Consider the following 9810-nt stretch of genomic DNA (forward strand, 5'->3'; position numbering starts at 1 on the left):
AAAGGACTGCTGATGTTGTTGGAATCTGACCTCCCTGCACTCAAAATTGATTTTCTGGAGCTACAGAACTCCAAATGGCGCGCTCGCAACGGCGTTGGAAAGTAGACATCCAGGGCTTTCCAGCAATATATAATAGTCCATACTTTTTTCGGAATTTGACGACGTAACTTGGCGTTGAACGCCAAGTACATGCTGCTGTCTGGAGTTAAACGCCAGAAAAACGTCATGATCCGGAGTTGAACGCCCAAAACACGTCATAACTCGGAGTTCAACTCCAAGAGAAGCCTCAGCTCGTGGATTGAACAAGCTCAGCCTAAACATACACCAAGTGGTCCCCGGAAGTGGATTTATGCATCAATTACTTACTCATGTAAACCCTAGGAGCTAGTTTATTATAAATAGAACATTTAACTAATGTATTAGATATCTTTTGATCATTCGGTCTTGTGACCACAGGGGGGCTGGCCATTCGGCCATGCCTGAACCTCTCACTTATGTATTTTCAACAGTGGAGTTTCTGCACACCATAGATTAAGGGTGTGGAGCTCTGCTATACCTCAAGTATTAATGCAATTCTGTTTTCTTTCATTCAATTCTCTCTTATTCTTATTCCAAGATATTCATTCGTACCCAAGAACATGATGAATGTGATGATTATATGACCCTCATTATCATTCTCACTTATGAACGCGCGTGATTGACAACCACTTCCGTTCTACATGCAACAGAGCTTGAATGTGTATCTCTTAGATTCCCCAACAGAATCTTCGTGGTATAAGCTAGATAGATGGCGGCATTCATGAGGATCCGGAAAGTCTCACCTTGTCTGTGGTATTCCGAGTAGGATCCTGGGAGTCCGGAAAGTCTAACCTTGTCTGTGGTATTCCGAGTAGGATTCCGGTAATGAATGACTGTGACGTGCTTCAGACTTGCAAGTGCTGGGCGTGATGACAAACGCAAAAGAATCAAGGGATTCTATTCCAGTAGGCGCGGGAACCAACCAGTAATTAGCCGTGCTGTGACAGAGCGCGTGAGCGTAGTTTTCACTGCGAGGATGGGATGTAGCCTTTGGCCAGGTGATGCCTCCAGATGATTAGCCATGCGAGTGACAGCCGCAGAGGACCATTTTCCCGAGAGGATTGAAAGTAGCCATCGTCGAACGGTGAACCCCTATACACAGCTTGCCATGGAAAGGAGTAAGAAGGATTGAGTTGAAGCAGTAGGAGAGCAGGCGTCCTTGGGCCATACAGTATCTCCATATGCTTATCTGAAATTCCCACCAATGAATCTGCATAAGTATTCTATCCCTTTTATTATTTCTTCTTATTATTAATTTTCAAAACCATAAACAAATTTAATCTGCCTGACTGAGATTTACAAGGTGACCATAGCTTGCTTCATACCAACAATCTCTGTGGGATCGACCCTTACTCGCATAAGGTTTATTACTTGGACGACCCAGTACACTTGCTGGTTAGTTGAACGGAGTTGTGAAAACAACCGATGCCATAATAAGGATTTCATACAAAAACAAAAGAACATGGATCACAATTTTGTCCACCAACCTTCAGTGGGGATCTTTTTGTTTCTCCATCCTCTGGGTACTTTCTTCTTTTTGGGAACCTCTTCCTTGGTAGATGATGCATTCCCAACACCAAACTTAGGTTTGATGTCAGGAGGAATTTTATTGACTGTTACCAAGGGAGGTTTGAACTGCAGATTCTGCTATGTATCATCAGGCAGTTTTTGAAGGTTTGGATCAATAAGCTCAGCCTGCATGCACATCTCTTCTTCACCTGTTGGATGTATATCTTTGAAGACATGAAAGACCAGTTGCTCATTATGCACTCTAAGTACTAATTCACCCACTTCTACATCAATCAGAGCTCTTCCAGTGGCTAGAAATGGTCTTCCTAGAATTATAGAGGCATTCTCATCTTCTCCTGTATCAAGAATCACAAAGTCTGCTGGGAGGAAGAACTTACCCACTTTGACCAAGATATTCTCCAATAATCCATATGCAGGCTTCATAGATTTATCTGCCATCTGCAATGCTATCTTTGTGGGTTGTGCCTCTTGGATTTGCAGCTTCTTCATCACAGATAAGGGCATTAGATTTATGCTTGCCCCCAGATCACATAGGGCTTTCTCAAAGGTTGTGCTCCCAATGGTGCATGGAATTTGAAAGCTCCCTGGATCTGGCATCTTCCTTGGCAAGTTATTTTGAATGACAGCACTACATTCCTTAGTCAAGACTACTATCTCATCTCCCTTTAAACGCTTTTTCTTTGACAACAGTTCCTTTATGAATTTGGCATAGATAGGCATTTACTCCAAAACCTCAGCAAAAGGAATATTGATTTGTAACTTTCTGAAGATTTCCAAGAACTTTGAAAACTGCTTGTCCTTGGTCTTCTTTTGAAGTCTCTGAGGATATGGCATCTTAGGCTTGTACTCAGGAGCCTTTGGCAGTGTAGGATAACTGTCAAGAGAGTCTGGGAATGGATTGTCCGCACGCTTTAGAGGGGCGTGCTCCAACTCTCCCCTCTTTTTCTCTGGAGCTTCCTTTTCAACTAGCTCTTTGATGAGCGGATAATTTGTATACTTTTTGGCATTGTTTTTAGTATGTTTTTGATATCTTTTAGTTAGATTTTAGTACATTTTTATTAGTTTTTATTTAAAATTCACTTTTCTGGACTTTACTATGAGTTTGTGTGTTTTTCTGTGATTTCAGGTATTTTCTGGCTGAAATTGAGGGACCTGAGCAAAAATCTGATTCAGAGACCAAAAAGGACTGCAGATGCTGTTGGATTCTGACCTCCCTGCACTCGAAGTGGATTTTCTGGAGCTACAGAAGCCCAATTGGCGCGCTCTCAACGGCGTTGGAAAGTAGACATCCAGGGCTTTCCAGCAATATATAATAGTCCATACTTTGTCCAAGATTTGATGGCCCAAACCCGCAAAGCAATCCGGCCTCAGGAATTCCAGCGTTAAACGCCGGAACAGGAATAAAAGTTGGAGTTAAACGCCCAAACTGGCATGGGAGCTGGCGTTTAACTCCAGAAAAGTTCTCTACACGAATTTCCTTGATTGCTCAGCCCAAGCACACACCAAGTGGGCCCGGAAGTGGATTTTTATGTCATTTACTCATCTTTGTACACCTAGGCTACTAGTTATCTATAAGTAGGACCTTTTACTATTGTATTTGTATCGAGACTTTGGTAGCTATCTTTGTTTTATGCTATCTTAGACCTCTGGGAGGCTGGCCATTCGGCCATGCCTAGACCCTGTTCTTATGTATTTTCAACGGTGGAGTTTCTACACACCATAGATTAAGGGTGTGGAGCTCTGCTGTACCTCGAGTATTAATGCAATTACTATTGTTCTTCCATTCAATTCCGCTTGTTCTTTTACCAAGATATCACTTGTTCTTCAACATGATGATGGTGATGATTGACGCCCATCACCACTCTCACCTATGAACAAGGTGATTGACAACCATTCTTGTTCTACAAGCATTCGAGGCTTAGTGAATATCTCTTGGATTCTTCGGAGTCTTCGTGGTATAGGCAGGACCTGATGGCAGCATTCAAGAGAATCCGGAAGGTCTAACCTTGTCTGTGGTGTTCTGAGTAGGATTCAATGACTGAATGACTGTGACGTGCTTCAAACCCTGAGGGCGGGGGCGTTAGTGATAACGCAAAAGAATCACTGGATTCTATTCCGCGCCTGATTGAGAACCGACAGATGAATTCCGCTATGCCGTGACAGGACATATGCAATCGCTTTCACTGAGAGGATGGGAGGTAGCTGCTGACAACAGTGAGACCCTATACGAGCTTGCCATGGAAGGGAGTAAGAAAGGATTGGATGAAGGCTGTAGGAAAGCAGAGAGACGGAAGGGAAGGCATCTTCATACACTTGTCTGAAGCTCATACACCAATGATATACATAAGTATCACTATCTTTATCTTCTATGTTATTTTCGTTCATCACCATATATATCTGAGTTGCCTGACTAAGATTTACAAGATGACCATAGCTTGCTTCATTACTAACAATCTCCGTGGGATCGACCCTTACTCACGTAAGGTTTTATTACTTGGACGACCCAGTGCACTTGCTGGTTAGTTGTGCGAAGTTGTGTAATGCCATGGTATTAAGCGCACCAAGTTTTTGGAGCCATTACCAGGGATTATGAGAGTTGTGAAAAAGTATAGTTCACAATTTCGCCGACCAAGTTTTTGGCGCCGTTGCCGGGGATTGTTCATGTTTTGAGCAAGCTTTTGGTAACATCAGAGCCAAGATCCGGCAACAACATCAAATTTTTGGTGTTATTGCCCGGATTGTTTAGGCTGGACAACTGACGGTTCATCTTGTTGCTTAGATTAGGTATTTTTTTTTCGAAATTCTTGAAGGTGAATTCTAGAGTTTCATGATGATTTGTTGAAATCTGGCTGGCTGAGAAGCCATGTCTAATCTGATTGGACCGAGGTTTCAACTTATCACCACAAGAGCTTGTTGATTTCGTATCAATCTTGCTGTTGGAGCAGTGATTTGCTAAGGCTTGGCTGACCTTGGTCATGTCTAGTGTTTTGGACCGAAGCTTTCTTTGAAAGCTTGGCTGGCTGTGAAGCCATGTCTAATTCCTGGACCGGAGCCTTAGACTAGCATTGCACTGATTCCTGGAATTCTCATTAAGAATTTTGATACTTTTTTTCACTTAATTTTCGAAAAATACAAAAAAATTTGCAAAACCATAAAATCCCAAAAATATTTCTTGTTTGAGTCTAGAGTCTCATCTTAAGTTTAGTGTCAAATGCATGTTTTTGTTATATTTTTCGAATCCATGCATATATTTCTTTGTTTTGATCTTTGAATTCTATTGACTTGAAGTATTTTGTGTGTCTCATATGCATTTTCATGTTGTTAGTGTCAGTAGTACACAAACTGCTAAGTTTGGTGTCTTGCATGCATTGTTAATTGATTCCTTTTGCATTTTGATTATCAAAAAATCCAAAAATATTTTTAATTTGTGTCCTTTCAAGTCAATGATACAAAGAATTGAAGATTCAAAACATGCTGCAGAGGAATTATACAGAAAAAGCTGAGCATTCAAAAATGCCCAGTGAAGAAGGCAGACTGGCGTTTAAACGCCAGCCAGGGTACCTGGTTGGGCGTTTAACGCCCAAAAAGGGTGCATTTTGGGCGTTAAACGCCAGAATGTATACCATTCTGGGCGTTTAACGCCAGGATGGTGCAGGGGGAAGATTTTGTTTTCAAATCAATTTTTTTCAAATTTTTCAAAATCAAATCTTTTTCAAATCAAATCTTTTCAATCAAATGTTTTCAAAATCAATTTCTTTCCTTTTTAAAAGATACTTACTAACAATTAATGATTTGATTGAACATCACAAGATTGTTACCTTTTCTGTTGAGAAAGGTTTGAATGTTTCAAATCATATCTTTTCTTGTTAAGCAAGTCATTCATTTTTAAAATCATATCTTTTCAAATAGTTTTCAAATCATATCTTCTCAATCACATTTTTTTAAATCTTTTTAACCACATCTTTTTCAAAACAGTTTTCAATCAAATCTTTTTAATTTCTAATTTCAAAATCTTTTTCAAAAATCACTTGGTTTCTTTTCCACTTTTATTTTCGAAAATTAATTAATGTTTTTCAAAATAACTTCAAAATTTTTCACTTGATTTTCGAAAATAAACTTCCCTCCTTCCCACATCCTTCTATTTATGGAGTGCCACTCCTTCTCAATGCACAATTCGAACCTTATCTAACTAAAGTTCGAATTTATCTTCTCCTTCTTCTTTCTATTTCTCTTTTCCTCTGACACTTAAAGGAATCTCTATACTGTGACATAGAGGATTCCACATTTTCTTGTTCCCTTCTCTTTCATATGAGCAGGAGCAAGGACAAAGGCATTCTTGTTGAAGCTGATCCTGAACCTGAAAGGACTTTGAAGAGAAAGCTAAGAGAAGCCAAAGCACAACTCTCTTTAGAGGACCTGACCGAATTCTTCAAGGAAGAAAACATGGCAGCAGAAAACAACAACAATGCAAACAATGCAAGGAAGGTGCTGGGTGACTTTACTGCACCTACTCCTGATTTTTATGGGAGAAGCATCTCTATCCCTGCCATTGGAGCAAACAACTTTGAGCTTAAGCCTCAATTAGTTTCTCTAATGCAACAGAATTGCAAGTTCCATGGACTTCCAATGGAAGATCCTCATCAGTTTTTAGCTGAATTCTTGCAAATCTGTGACACAGTCAAGACTAATGGGGTTAACCCTGAAGTCTATAGACTGATGCTATTCCCTTTTGCTGTAAGAGACAGAGCTAGAATATGGTTGGACTCTCAACCTAAAGAAAGCCTGGACTCATGGGAAAAGCTAGTCAATGCCTTCTTGGCAAAATTCTTTCCACCACAAAGATGGAGTAAGCTTAGAGTGGAAGTCCAAACCTTTAGACAAAAGGATGGAGAATCCCTCTATGAAGCTTGGGAAAGATACAAACAATTAATCAGAAAATGTCCTTCTGACATGCTTTCTGAATGGAGCATCATAGGTATTTTCTATGATGGTCTCTCTGAACTATCTAAGATGTCCTTGGATAGCTCTGCAGGAGGATCTCTTCATCTGAAGAAGACGCCTACTGAAGCTCAAGAACTGATTGAAATGGTTGCAAATAACCAATTCATGTACACTTCTGAAAGAAATCCTGTGAACAATGGGACTAGTCAGAAGAAAGGAGTTCTTGAGATTGACACTCTGAATGCCATATTGGCTCAGAATAAGATATTGACTCAACAAGTCAATTTGATTTCTCAAAGTCTGTCTGGAATGCAAAATGCACCAAACAGTACTAAGGATGCTTCATCTAAGGAAGAAGCTTAGGATCCTGAGAACCCTTCCATGGAAGAGGTGAATTACCTAGGAGAACCCTATGGAAACACCTATAATTCTTCATGGAGAAATCACCCAAATCTCTCATGGAAGAATCAAGAGAGACCTCAACAAGGTTTCAATAACAATAATGGTGGAAGAAACAGGTTTAGCAATGGCAAGCCTTTTCCATCATCTTCTCAGCAACAGACAGAGAGCTCTAAGCAGAATAATTCTGACTTAGCAACCATGGTCTCTGATCTGATCAAAACCACTCAAAGTTTCATGACTGAAACTAGATCTTCCATTAGGAATTTGGAAGGACAAGTGGGTCAGCTGAGCAAGAAAATTACTGAACTTCCTCCAAGCACTCTCCCAAGTAACACAGAAGAAAATCCAAAAGGAGAGTGCAAAGCCATAGACATGGCCGAATTCTGGGAGGAAGGAGAGGCAGTGAACGCCACTGAGGAAGACCTCAATGGGCGTGCACTGGCCTCCAGTGAGTTCCCCAATGAGGAACCATGGGAATCTGAGGCTCAAAATGAGACCATAGAGATTCCATTGGACTTACTTCTGCCATTCATGAGCTCTGATGAGTATTCTTCCTCTGAAGAGGATGAGTATGTTACTGAAGAGCAAGTTGCTAAATACCTTGGAGCAATCATGAAACTAAATGACAAGTTATTTGGAAATGAGACTTGGGAGGATGAACCTCCCTTGCTCACCAAAGAACTGGATGACTTGTCTAGGCAGAAACTACCTCAAAAGAGGCAGGATCCTGGGAAGTTTTCTATACCTTGTACCATAGGCACCATGACCTTCAAGAAGGCCTTGTGTGACTTAGGGTCAAGTGTAAACCTCATGCCCCTCTCTGTAATGGAGAAATTAGGGATCCTTGAGGTGCAAGCTGCAAGAATCTCATTAGAGATGGCAGACAATTCAAGAAAACAAGCTCATGGACTTATAGAGAATGTTTTGGTGAAGATTGAAGACCATTACATTCCTACTGATTTCATAGTCCTAGAGACTGGGAAGTGCATGGATGAATCCATCATCCTTGGCAGACCATTCCTAGCCACAGCAAAGGCTGTGATTGATGTTGATAGAGGAGAGTTGATCATTCAAGTGAATGAAGAATCCATGGTGTTTAAGGCCCAAGGATATCCCTCTATCATCATGGAGAGGAAGCATGAAGAGCTTCTCTCAAAACAGAGCCAAACAGAGCCCCCACAGTCAAACTCTAAGTTTGGTGTTGGGAGGCCACAACCAAACTCTAAGTTTGGTGTTGAAACCCCACATTCAAACTCTAAGTTTGGTGTTGGGAGGTTTCAACACGGTTCTGAGTGTTTCTGAGGCTCCATGGGAGTCCTCTGTCAAGCTAATGACACTAAAGAAGCGCTTGTTGGGAGGCAACCCAATGTTTTATAATTAATTATTTTCTTTTGTTATTTTATCTTTTTTGTAGGTTGATGATCATAAGAAGTCACAAAAACAATGAAAAAGCAAAAACAAAATGAAAAACAGGAAGAAAAACAGCACACCCTGGAGGAAGATGCTGCTGGCGTTCAAACGCCAGTCAGCCTAGCAGTTGGGCGTTTAACGCCCAGTCTGGCACCTTTCTGGGCGTTTAACGCCAGAAAAGGGCACCAGACTGGCGTTAAACGCCAGTAAAGGGCAACAACCTGGCGTTAAACGCCAGGAATGGGCACCAGCCCGGCGTTTAACGCCAGAAATGGGTCAAAACGTGGATTTTGATGCCATTTGGTGCAAGGATGACTTTTCCTTGACACTACAGGATCTGTGGACCCCACAGGACCCTACCATCACTCTCTCTCTTCTTCCCCCATTCACCAATCACCTCAACACCTCTTCACCAAAAACCCCTCACCTATCAAATCCCATCTTTCTCTTCACCACTCACATCCATCCTTCATAAAACCCCACCAACCTCACCCTTCAAATTCAAACCACTTTCCCTCCCAAACCCACCCTCAAATGGCCGAACCTTTACCCCCCTCTCTCCTATAAATACCCTTCTTCAACCCTTCATTTTCACACAACCTAAAGACCACTTCTTCCCCCTTTGGCCGAACACACTACCCTCCCCCTCTTCCTCATTTTTTCTTCTTCTACTCCTTTCTTTCTTCTTTTGCTCGAGGACGAGCAAACATTTTAAGTTTGGTGTGGTAAAAGCGTTGCTTTTTCGTTTTTCCATAACCATTATGGCACCAAAGGCCGGAGAAACCTCTAAAAAGAGGAAAGGGAAAGCAAAAGCTTCCACCTCCGAGTCATGGGAGATGGATAGATTCCTCTCAAAGGTGCATCAAGACCACTTCTATGAAGTTGTGGCCTTGAAGAAGGTGATCCCCGAAGTCCCCTTTTTACTCAAAAAGGGTGAATATCCGGAGATCCGCCATGAGATCCAAAGAAGAGGTTGGGAAGTTCTCACCAACCCCATTCAACAAGTTGGAATCTTGATGGTTCAAGAGTTCTATGCCAATGCATGGATCACAAAGAACCATGACCAAAGTGTGAACCCGAATCCAAAGAATTATCTTACTATGGTTCGGGGGAAATACTTGGATTTTAGTCCGGAGAGTGTGAGGGTGGCGTTCAACTTGCCTATGATGCAAGGAGATGAGCATCCTTTCACTAGAAGGGTCAACTTTGATCAAAGGTTGGACCAAGTCCTCACAGTCATATGTGAAGAGGGCGCACAATGGAAGCAAGATTCAAGAGGAAAGCCGGTCCAATTGAGAAGGCATGACCTCAAACCCGTGGCTAGAGGATGGTTAGAGTTCATACAACGCTCAATCATTCCCACTAGCAACCGGTCCGAAGTTACCATAGACCGGGCCATCATGATCCATAGTATCATGATTGGAGAGGAAATAGAGGTTCATGAGGTTA

The 9810-nt window shown here is 41.6% G+C and overlaps 1 non-coding gene across 1 annotated transcript; it reads right to left on the minus strand.

Moving 5' to 3' along the window:
* Positions 1-6456: 6456 nt before the first annotated feature.
* LOC130978616 (small nucleolar RNA R71) lies at positions 6457-6564 on the minus strand. The gene has a single exon (XR_009086238.1). It is a non-coding gene; the product is annotated as a small nucleolar RNA R71 (small nucleolar RNA).
* Between the last annotated feature and the right edge of the window lie 3246 nt (positions 6565-9810).

The sequence above is a fragment of the Arachis stenosperma genome, chromosome 4 (assembly GCF_014773155.1).
Source record: "Arachis stenosperma cultivar V10309 chromosome 4, arast.V10309.gnm1.PFL2, whole genome shotgun sequence".
Classification (NCBI taxonomy): Eukaryota; Viridiplantae; Streptophyta; class Magnoliopsida; order Fabales; family Fabaceae; genus Arachis; species Arachis stenosperma.